This window comes from Papaver somniferum, chromosome 3 (genome assembly GCF_003573695.1).
Source record: "Papaver somniferum cultivar HN1 chromosome 3, ASM357369v1, whole genome shotgun sequence".
NCBI lineage: Eukaryota > Viridiplantae > Streptophyta > Magnoliopsida > Ranunculales > Papaveraceae > Papaver > Papaver somniferum.
The window spans coordinates 289,939-302,339 of record NC_039360.1 but is presented as its reverse complement, the minus strand read 5'-3'; the positions used below and the strand labels follow the sequence as shown (position 1 = coordinate 302,339).

Here is a 12,401-nt window from a genome sequence, read left to right as displayed (position 1 = left end):
ATGGTACCGTTGGTGGGAAACTAGAATTGAATTGTTATTTTTAGTTGCGTTGTTATTTTAGTTTTCAATTATTGATTTGATTGACTAAGGAAGGTTAAACCTTGATTGCACCTAGTTTTTTTTTATTATAAGTTCCTTTTCTTCTGATATAAGGGTCCCTCAAACTAAATCAAGGATTGACGGTAGTTCTGATCTATCTTTAGATCTGAAAAAAATATATGGTCGATTGTAAGGGAATCAAGTTTGTTTGTGCAGACATTGAAGATTGGAAGACAAGAAGATTTCTAATTGGTTTATGATCTTTTTGATTTAATACGTGCACACATTTGATCGACTGGGATCCGACTTAGCTTGTTTATCTTTGATAGACATCTTTGCTAGTCGTATAAGATCGACATATCTATATAATTCTCTTTGAGATCTATTTAGATAGATTGCGAATCAAGATCTTGTTATCATGATAATTTAGATCTTGATTAATCTAAAACTTAACAAAAGAGTTTATATTATTTAGATGGAAGAACCTTTTCTTAACTCAAAACAAATATCTGATTTACTTCTTGAGATTAATAGAGCAATTACCGAATATAGATTAGTTCTTTACTGTTTCGGAAATACGATCCAAAGGAGTTGAGTGCTTGAAGTGTTCACAAGCAGGTGAAGAAACTTAATGTGGTGGACTCTATCTTAGGATTCACGTGTGTTGGCCAAATTGGTTGTATGCGAAAGTGAAAACATTGGGGTATAACAACCACACCTAATATTCCGTTCAGTAATTTGTATGGACTAAACTCCAATATAATTCCGAGACCACCAACTTAAAAAGTGAGACTCAATCAAGAAAGATATCAAAGAGCTTTATCTCTTTATCAATCCAATCACTAAATTAACTAGATAGAAATATTTGAGACTGATTGATATGAGAATGACTTGGATGGTACCAAAGACCAATGCCCGAGTGTCAATCAAGTTTTATCCAACAAACAAGGTCGGATTTATCAACTGTGATTGAACTACGCACAACCTGTGATGTTTCAAATATATAAACAAATATAATGCAGAAAATAAATAACACAGACACCTAAATTTTTTTAACGAGGAAACCGTAAATGCAGAAAACCCCCGGGACCTGGTCCAGACTTGAACATCGCATTGTATTCAGTCGCTACAAACTCTATCCTACTACAAGTCAACTTCAGACTGGAATGTAGTTGAGCCATAACCAAGTCTCACAACGATTAAGGTACAGTCGCATTCCTTACTCCTCTTGAATCCCAGCAGGAAATTACGCACTTGATTCCATTAGCCAATCTCACCCATAACTTAGAGTTGCTACGACCCAAAGTCTAAGATTTATAAACAAATCTGTCTCCAACAGATAAGTTTATTCTTGGTTTTGTTTCCGTCTTATGATAAATCAAGGTGAACAAGAAACTCAACTAATACCCCGGACTTATACTCCCGAAGAGCATCCTAGAAATATCAGTCATCTCACAATAACCCAACTGCTTAATAGAAAAAGTTATCGTGGAATCACAAGAGTCTGAGACGAAGAACTGTTATGATTACTTTTTATATCTTACCCGTCGTAGATAAATTTTGAGTAAATCTTAGAGAAGATAAAACTCAATACGATAGAAAAATTAAGATCAGAATACACAACTACAGAGAAAATAGTTAGATCTGGATTCACGAATCCCAAATGAAGTCTTTAAGGCGTTAACCTATTAATGTTTTTGGAAAGCACCAGGCTAAAGGTGAATCGACTCTAGTTTATAACTAGGACATACAGAAATTTCGGGATTAGGTTTCCCAGATGGTAGAGTTCTCCCTTATATAGCCTTTCAAATCAGGGTTGCTTACAATCAAAGCTAAGATAGCTTAGTAAAAAAAGAAATTGATATTCACCGTTAGATGAACTCCTGATTTAAGATTCAAGCCAAGTCTTCTTAGAAACTAAGCAATCAATCTCCATCGTTAGATGATATTAGCTTGATACACACAATTAAAATATACTTATATTTAGATATGGATGAACCATACCCAAACGTGTATACCTTGTTGGCATAACAATAGTTAACAGAAGTTAGCCATATTAACACTTATAACTTAGCCATATTCATCTAACACTTCTAGACCAAATATGATGATCAATCAATCATGATAGATAATCAAATGAATCTAATTGTGTTTCAAGAGAGTTGTTCAAATGTTAATCATCTTATAAGAATATGTATATGAACCATTTGAAGCAAAATCGGTTTGGTTTGTAATTATACAAATTACTTATTCAAGAACCAGTTCATGAACATAATACCACAGTTTGTAAAGCTAGTTCACATACCTTAATACATTAAATTTCCAGGGACTTTAGTTCTCAAACTGAGTACGGAAATGAACCTGAGTTCATAATTATATATGACTTTAGAACTTAACCACTTTGTTTACAAACTGAGTACGCGGACACCATCTCCGGACTTTGGCCTTGTCTATCCTGTTCGCAAACAGGCTACGTGAACAAAAGCTCCGTACCCTTTCAAAGGTAAACAAGTTCGCAAAACAATAGTTTCGGACCTGAACTAGACTTACACAGTTAACATACAAAGTTTGCAACCTGTATTATATCCAGACATGGTAGTCTTAAAACTCTCATTTAAATACTAAACATCCTTGGAAGACAACAATAGTAATCTTACATACACCACTATTTTCAAGTGATTAATCGATCAATACGAAACTTCCCAAGTTGACATCAAATGATTGTCTCATACAAATCATATAAGATGTTTAACGTAATTTTCACATGATCATCTTTTGACTTAATATTTAGTTTCCAACAAATAAATTGTCTCCAATTAAACTCGTCAAGAATACGATGAACTTAGCTAAAGATAAAATCTTTCAACACATATTTTGAGAAATAGATGAACGAGAAAAACTCGTCTTGAAATATCAAATGTGTATAATGTAAAAGTCTATATAGGTATACGACTTAGTCTCATTAGAAGATAGAATAGAATATACTTCTAAGTGATAGATAAGTTTCAGTCTCCGTATACCTTTTGATAATAAAGTTCCTTAAATCTCTTCAGTAGATCTTCTTCTTCAATTGGTGAACGTCGTGAAGTCTAAATCTCAACTACACACTTCTATCTTAATCCGATACATAGCTATAAGTAGACTAGAAACCAGATTTTTCTGAAAAAAAGATTCCAACAAAAGCCAGACCAATTCAAATGAATAATAGATTGTTAGAAATATGTAAATATGAAATTCAAGATTTACTAGATAAAGCCTTGATTAGAAAAATATACTCTCCTTGGAGTTGTCCTTTCTTTTATTTAGAAAAAGCAGCTGAATTAGAAAGAGAAGTTCCGAGATTATTCATCAACTATAAGCCTCCATGAAAAGTGGACTTTACAGGTAGAAGTTCCAGCAAAACCTTGTCAAAACAAAAATCTTCAACAAATAATTGAATATGAAGATAGAGATGTGGAAATAAAGTTTTCATCTTTTAGGAAAACTAGGCTTAAGATATCAAAAGGTGATGGAAGTGCACCAAGGCCATTTGTAGCATCTTCTTCTTATACAGATCCTATTCATAATTTTATAAATGACCCAAATGATATTATTATAGAAGGAGTCGAAAAAACTTCGCATCAGGTTAATAAACCTTATTATAGAGTAGAAAAGCCAAAATATACGGTTAGAAATATTCCGGAACAAGTAGAACCTATATTCTATGATCTAGAATTTGAGATAAATGTGATCCAAAAACCATTATTGAGTTTACAAGAAGTTCGAAAAGAGTATCATAGTTTATAAAATACATTCAAAAGGGCTTGGTTTGAATCCAACTTTAGTTCGAATAGAAGAATAAAAATATATAAAACCAATGGTCAATACTTAAGTCATAGTAAAGATCCAACCCCATTATTCACCTAGTTTGAAGATTTTAGCAAAACTTACAATTTAGATGGATATAAAAAATCACTTAATATGTTGGAAACTCATTTTCAATCTTATGCGAAAAAAGATGGAAATGTTATTCAGTTAATCCATCCACCATAAGTAGTTCTTGATATCAAAGGTGCTACATCGGCCCATACAAATTAGAACATAAGGGAACTAATTCAGTAGCAAACCAGGAAGATATTGGTCAGTTAATACAACAAAATAACTACACCAATTTATATTTACATTCAATAGGAAAACAAACAATAAGAATTGAAGGTTTGTTAAACAGGGATAAAATCTAAGGTATACAACGTAGCGCCCTTAAACTTAATCCGACACCGTCTAGTGGATTATTATTTAAACCAAACCCAATAATAGCTCCAAATGTCATCAAGTTGTCCAACCCAAATCATAGCTTTGTAGATGCACTAGTAGAAAAGCTAGGAAAGATAAGCTTATCTGCTCCATGCCCATCCAAATCATCCAGACATTCAAAATAAGGAATAAATGTTATTTTCAAACCAGAACCATACAATGATATAGATATAGAATGACTGGAAGAAATTTTTCATGCATCAAATTCTGATAATATTAATAAAAATTCTGGTGATATTAATAAAAAAATCTTTTGGGAAAAATAAATACACACCAACAGCTCCTACTAGAAATTATTACCCTAGATCAACACCAGTAGATTCACAACTGGAAGAGAATTATAATTGGAATCAGACTTTGTTTGATGGAAGATCCATAGTTGAGTGTAACAAAGATGGTATGACAGAAAACCAAATAGTAAACATCATAAGACAAATGTCGATGTATGCTTATGCATCTAGGCTCACTAAAAAACCAGAAAAAAAAATTGTTGAATCCATAGTTACCGGCTTTTATGGCCAACTTAAAGGAGATTTCCATATTTCTGACCAGGAAAAATATAACATTTGGATGGAAAATAATCCAGCCAAGTTAGAAGATGGTACTGAATTACCCCAGGAAGATATTGTCAGTATCCTACTTTATACCGTTGGTCTACACTTCGTATGAGTAATAGACAACAAATGAAAAGATCTAGGGAGTTACTTATTAATCTTAAATGTCATACCCTCTCTCATTATAGATGATACAAAGATGTATATTTCTCAAAATTGTTTAGTAGGGAAGATTGTTCCTCTAATTCTGACTTTTCGAAGGAGAAATTCGTCTTAGGATTACCCCCTTTGTTTGCTGAAAGGGTTAGTAATAGACAAAAATCAAAAAATATCAAAAAACGTATTGAGTATGGTGAATATACTTTTGGCCAACTATCTTCAGAAATTGTATCTGAAGGTTTAGCTTAATGCTATGACATAAAATTACACAAACAAATACAAAAAAATAAATTATCTAACAAGCAAGAGCTGTGTGATTTTTGTGAGCAATTTGGTTACACTAATACTCCATCGACGTTATTGTCTAGGAGCAAACGTACTCGACCACCTGCCTATAACTATCCTAAGACTAATAGGTATCCTTCCAAATCTAAACGACCCAATTTTAGGAAAAACAACAATAAGTCACAACAATTTAATAAAAAGACTAATAAGTCGCTTCCGGTCTATTATAAGCGCGAAAAAGTTGGGCATTATAGCAACAAGTTTCGTACAAAATAGAAAATAAATGAGCTTAATCTAGATAAAGGTCTCAAACGTCAATTAGAACAAGTTCTCTTAATAGATTCTGATCTATCTGAAGAGGATGAATCATCTTCTTCAGAAGATGATTCAGGGACAGTTTCAGGATTGGAGGATGAGGATTGTACATAACATTGTTCTTCTAAAATTGCTTTCATAAACAAATATCTAGTCTTGGAATTAATGTCCTCACTAATGAAGAAAATTTCATATTAGAATTAACTGATAAAATTGAAAATCCAGAATCAAAGCGAATATCTTTGGAAAAATATATTAAGGTAGCTAAACGATCACTAAAACAAGAGAAAATCAAAACTCCTTACAAACCTTATAGTTTTAAGGAGATAATGGCAAGAGTAGAAAATCATCACATTTGAATAGAACCTTCAGTCAATGATCTTAGGACAGAAGTTAATCAGGTTAAAAAGGAATTAAGAGGTATTAAATAAAGGGTCCAGATATTGGAACTTCATAAACCAATAGACCGTGATTATGAGTCGCAAGAACAAAACTCATTCGATGGAATTTTACAAAACTACCAAGCTCAGATTACTACACAAAAACATATAGACAAACCAGAATCACCCACTGATAACCAGGATATCGAAAACATGGAATTCATTGATATAATAGACAAAGTAATCACTGAAAAATGGTAAACCTTAGCCACTCTAATCATAAGAAAAGAATACCGTTTCGAAACTATGGCACTTATAGATTCGGGTGCAGATCTAAACTGCTTATATGAAGGGTTAGTTCTCACAAAATATTCTAGTAAGAAAACTCAAGTTCTTAATACTGCAGACGGAAAAAAATTGATAATTAATTATAAATTGTATGATGCTGCAGTATATAATAATGAAAATTTTCTAGCAACACCATTTATCATGGTAAACAATTTATCCCAATTCTGCATATCAGGAACTCCATTCTTAAATATGTTATACCTATTAAGTATTAACAATATGGGCATTGAAGCCCTCATTCATGGACATAAAATAATATTTGAGTTCATCTCCGAACCTAGACAAAAAAGTATTAACCAAATATAAGATAAAATCAAACACAAAGAAATTTTTTGTTCTTCTTAAAAGAGGAGATCCAATATAAGAAAATAGAATAAAAATTAAACTGCCTAAAATTTCAAAGAAAAATCAACGATTTTAATGATCTTCTGGTAAAATAAGTTTGCGTAGAAATCCAAAATACGTTCTAGGAAAGAAAACAACATATAGTAGAATTACCTTATGAACCAGATTTTTCTGAAAAAATGATTCCAACAAAAGCCAGACCAATTCAAATGAATAATAGATTGTTAGAAATATGTAAATATGAAATTCAAGATTTACTAGATAAAGGCTTGATCAGAAAAAGATACTCTCCTTGGAGTTGTCCTGCCTTTTATGTAGAAAAAGCAGTTGAATTAGAAAGAGGAGTTCCGAGATTAGTAATCAACTATAAGCCTTTGAATAAAGCATTGATATGGATTAGGTATCCAATTCTTAATAAAAAAACACCTTTTAGATAGATTGCATAATGTTGTCATATTTTCAAAATTTGACTTAAATTCATGATATTGGGAAATCCAAATCACCGAAAAACATAAGTATAAAAATGCATTCACAATCCCCTTTGGACATTATGAATGGAATGTCATGCCATTTGGTTTGAAAAATGCTCCATCAGAATTTCAACATATTATGAATAACATATTTAATTCTTATTCAACTTTTACAATTGTATACATTGATGATGTATTAATATATTCTGAATCAATTGAGAAACATTTTAAACACTTATCAATTTTCCTCACAATAGTAAAACAGGCTGGATTAGTGCTATCTGCATAAAAGATGAAAACATTTCAAACCCAGGTTGGTTTCCTTGGTCACAATATTAATAAAGGTACTATAATACCAATAGAACGAGCAATATCTTTTACTGAAAGATTTTCTGATCAAATCAAGGATAAGAGACAATTACAGAGGTTTTTAGGAAGCCTGAATTATATAACAGACTTTTATAAGGATTTAGCTAAGGACAACAAACCTCTGTATGCAAGATAAAAGCTGGAGCAGTGAACACACAAGTGTTGTTAGAAAAATAAAAGCTAAAGCCAAAGAATTCCCATGTCTGATTATAGCCAATCCAACATCCTACAAAGTAGTTGAGACCGATGCTACAGATGTTGGATATGGAGGGATTCTTAAACAAAGGACTCGTAATAAAGAACAATTAGTTAGATATACCTCGGGTGTGTGGAAATCGGTATAACAAAACTACTCAACCATTAAAAAAGAAATTTTAGCAATAATTCATTGTGTTACTAAATTTGAAAGTGATTTGTTAAACCATGAATTTCTTACTAGAGTGGATTGTCAGGCAACTAAGGAAGTATAGGTAAAAGATGTTAAGAATTTAGCCTCTCTGCCAATTTTTGCAAGATGGCACGCCATTTTATCAGCATTTGATTTCAAAATTGAGTATATAAAAGGTGAAACTAATTCTTTACCTGATTTCTTAACTCGTGAATTTTTGCAGGGAAGCCATGGACTGCCAAATATCTAAGGAAAGCTTCCCCAAATTTCTTACCCATCTCCTAATAAAAAGAATAAAAATAATCCTATTACGATTAAAGGAAATCCACATAAGGGAAAACAATATTCTGCATCAAAATATAAGTCATCATTTCTAATATCTACATCACTACCTCTTTTGGCGGTAAAAACAAAACATGCTACCAGAGATCCTGCACAAGTTGCAAGCATGGACTTAAAAGATCATATTTTACCACATTATGGTAAAACTAGAGAGTTTTATGAAAAAATAATCATAGAGACATGATCTATCCTTATAAAACATAACACAAGAGATGGTAATGGTAATTTTTAAAGCATTGCTCGGTCGAACTCGCAAGCGTTTCTATCTCAAGTTTGTTTGTCAAGTTTAGTTGCCAAAACTATAAGTCTTGATTTCTAGTCCACTTATAGCTAAGTCTCGGATTAGGATAGAAAGTGTAGTTGAGCTTAGACTTCACGACGTTCATCGATTGAAGACGAATAACTATCAAGGGGAGCTTGTGGAACTTCATCGACAAAAGGTATGTGGAGACTTGAACTCATCTATCAATCGAAAGTCTATCTTCTCTATCTCTTTCTTGAGACAAAATTCGTTTAGCTATATAGACTTCAGTTTATACACATTTGATATTTCGAGCTGAGTTTAACTCGCTTACATATTTTAAGCTTTTGCTTTAACCAAGTTCATCTTATATTTTTGACGAAAGTCAAAAGATGATCATGTGAAAATCGCCTGGTAACATCTTACATGATTTGTGTGAGACAATCATTTGATGTGGACTCGGAATATTTCGTATTGATCATTCGATCGTATTGAATATTGCTTTGAAGCTAATAGTTTGTGTGATGCATCTATTGTCGTCCTCTAAGAATGTTTCAATAATTGAAATGGAGTTTAGAACTAATAACCATGTTTTGATATAGCATAGTATGCATACTTGCATATATGTTGTCCAAGTCCGGAACCATGGTATGCATACCCGTATGCGTACTGGTTGGTTTTGTGAAAGTCCGGGAACCGTGGTATGCTTACCTGTATGCGCACTGTCGGTCAAGCGAAAGTAAGGGAACCATGTTTACATACCGGTACGCGTACTTGCGTAAGGTTCAGGTCCGATACTTTCTGCTGAGTTTGGAAGGTATGCGTACCCGTTCGCATACTGGCGAAATACAAACTTAGTCCAGCTACTTAGGTGTGCGTACCTGTTTGCATACTTGAGAGTAGGTTATGTTCTAAAATCGGTTTACTCATGAACTATACATTTAAATATCAAGGAATGCAATCTTTTTCAAACCGTGGCTATCATATTCATGATTGATTTATGTGAATCAAAATCGATTTTTCTTCGATCGTGTCTTGTATATTTCTATGAGATATAAACAATTGAACAACTCCACGAACTAATTTCATTTGAGTCATTTAAACTAGTTATGATTAAGATGAATAAGGTTGAGATGAAAGTGTTCATATGGCTAACTTCGGCTAACCATTGTTGAACCAACCAAATATACATGTTTAGGTACGGTTACCCAGACCTAAATGAAGGTGATAAACACGTAGGTGCTATATTTTATACCCATATTTATATTAGTTAGGATTCGATATTTTGGCCAATGATACAATATTAGTGCTTTTGTAGAAAATGCTAGCGAATCAGATCAATGGAGGTAAAAATGGTGTAATAAGAAATTAATTTCCGTTTACGATGTAGCTGGCAAGATGTAGCTGGCCTGGTATTTCTATATATATCAGCGGCATGAAACCATTCCACGGCCATAGAATTGAGCCGCACGTGAGCCACACAAGGGGGGGCACAAGGACGTGGTTGGTAGTTTGTCATCAGTATTTACTCCGTTCTCATCGAAGAAAATGTTCTTTTCCACTCGGTCATCTCATAACAGAGAAAGAAGATTTGAGAGCATCCTCTTCTAAGGAACGATTCGTCATCATCAAAGCAGTTGCTGCCCTCTTCTTCACTGTATGCCGTTCGTTCTGCCGGTGAAGTTCAAGTTCTCCTCAAATTAGCAACACCGATGTTGGACATGGTGTCGATTGTTCTGGACAGTTAACAAGAGATAGAATCGAGTAGGAAGTGGTGGTTGTTGATACAAATTGGGGTCTGTTGTTTGAAGAAGACGTTGGATGAGCTAATTGCAGTTGGAGAGTAGAGATACATCAATTGGTTAATGGTGTTGGCGGAGAGAAGCGCTGCTGCTGTTTTTTAAGTCAATGAATGTGTGCATGATTGAATGCATTTGAACATCGATTTGCAGGGAAAGAGTTTGTGGAATCTCCAATTTACAAGCAGTACACGGCCTTCACCAGTTGGCTAGGCGCGCAGAAGATGTTTGCAGAATTGCATGAAAGAAGAATTATGGAGAGTCTTAAACGGACAGAGAGAAGAAGTTGCTGGCAGAAATGTTTGAGTTCATTGAAGCGTGCAGATGATGAGAATGGCTGAGATGTTTGAGTTCTAGAAGTGCAGAATGGATTCGATTTTTGAACTGGTTCGATGGATATGTTTGAGCAGCAAAGCTAGGCTCCAGTATGGGTTGGTCTGGAATTGAATGGTTGAGTTGTTGCAGCTGGTAAAGAGAAGACTGAATGTGTTTCTGCCATGGATTTGAGTTGTTAATGCCTGCAGAGATTAGATTTTGATGGGCCAGTTAAATGGTGGTTGAGATGTTGCTATCGATGTTGGTGCTGTGAAGAATATGGAGATGGAATGCAGCTCAGGGAAATGGTGAGTTGAAGGCCGACGCCATGGTGTTGTTCTCAGACTTAGAGGGTCTGAATTTCAAAGCCAGTCGGTGACGGAAAGGATTCAGGCAACAGAAATTGCAACTGGTGGAGGTAGCTGCGAAGTCAAGCTGCTGGTGGAGACAAAAAGTTCATGTTGGCAGCGAACAAAGGCAGTGATGATGGTTTGCGCAGATTTTGGAGATGATTAATGGTGGAAACCTCTCTTATCTATATTTGGTTTTGTCTGGAACGGTCGATGGTAGCTTCTGAGAATGAAGGCGAGAGAGTTGGCTCTGATCATTAGTTTGTTGAGGGTATTTGGCGGTTGTTAGCTTGGAAGGAGACGTTCACTGTTGATGCACAATACAAGTTGAGCTTTTCGTATTTTTTAAGCAGCTGCCGTTAGAACTTCTTTTTGGGTTGGTGTTGAGCTCGTGACTGAGATGAAGCTGAATATTGTCTGAGTTTATCGGATTTGAGAAGAGAGTGGTGGCTGGAATGCTATCGAGAATGCAGGGCAGGTGCTGATTGTTTATATGGTTGAGTTATTACTACCCGAGAGTAAGGCAGTGATGGTTACTCTACAACCTATAGTGAATTAAGGCAGTGCTGGTTCATGGTCGTCGGATGGTCGGAGGAAGGTGCTTTTGTGGCTGATTTGAATCATATTAAGCTAGGGGGTTTCTGTATGTAATTTAACTTTGACCAGGGAACAATTTGAATGCATGCCGGTGGTGATAACAAGAATTAGACGGACAGTCCGTGGTCGGTCTTGGAAAGGGTCTGAGTTTGGAAACCGGTGGATAGTGGACTGGACCTATTGGAATGTTAGTGGCTAGGTTAATTAACTTCTCCAACAATACCTATACAAATACATCCAAACAGAAAGAGAAAGTGGAGGCCGGTTTTGGGAGACGAAGAGGAAAGCGGCAGCAGAGCCGCGAATAGGAGAAAAGAAGGGTTTGCCGTTTTGATTTTATTTTCTCCATGATTTGCTAAATTGTTTGTTAGGGTTTAGATGAAAACCAATTTATTTATATAAACTCAACAATGATAATTCTAATAACGATTTAATCAATTAGTAATTTCTCTTCATTTAGCTTGGTACTCAATCGTTTATGTGATTTTTTTGATTATTTATGCTTTTCAATTAATATTTCGTGTTTTGATTAAATTCTTTGACGTGATATGCTCTAGGATTGATATGTAATGCTTTATAAAGCTACCAATGACGTGAAGAAAATTATAGCGGAGAAACTATATTTTAGAATTTAGTATACCATCTTCCGAGACATGAGATTGATTTCGAAATTCGTCTTGAGTAATAAATAGAGATTAGTAGAGTTTTATACGATTGAATTGGTGGAAATCGAAAACCCTAATAACCCACTCTCCATTTTGTTTACGGTTAAGAATTATTTATTATTTCATTTTGTCTCGAGTATCTGAAAA

General features: G+C 34.3%; 1 long non-coding RNA gene across 1 annotated transcript; it reads left to right on the top strand.

Moving 5' to 3' along the window:
• The first annotated feature begins 10,009 nt into the window (after positions 1 to 10,009).
• Positions 10,010 to 12,044, top strand: LOC113355110. The gene is made up of 2 exons (XR_003362123.1): positions 10,010 to 11,524; positions 11,789 to 12,044. It is a non-coding gene; the product is annotated as an uncharacterized LOC113355110 (long non-coding RNA).
• Positions 12,045 to 12,401: the final 357 nt, after the last annotated feature.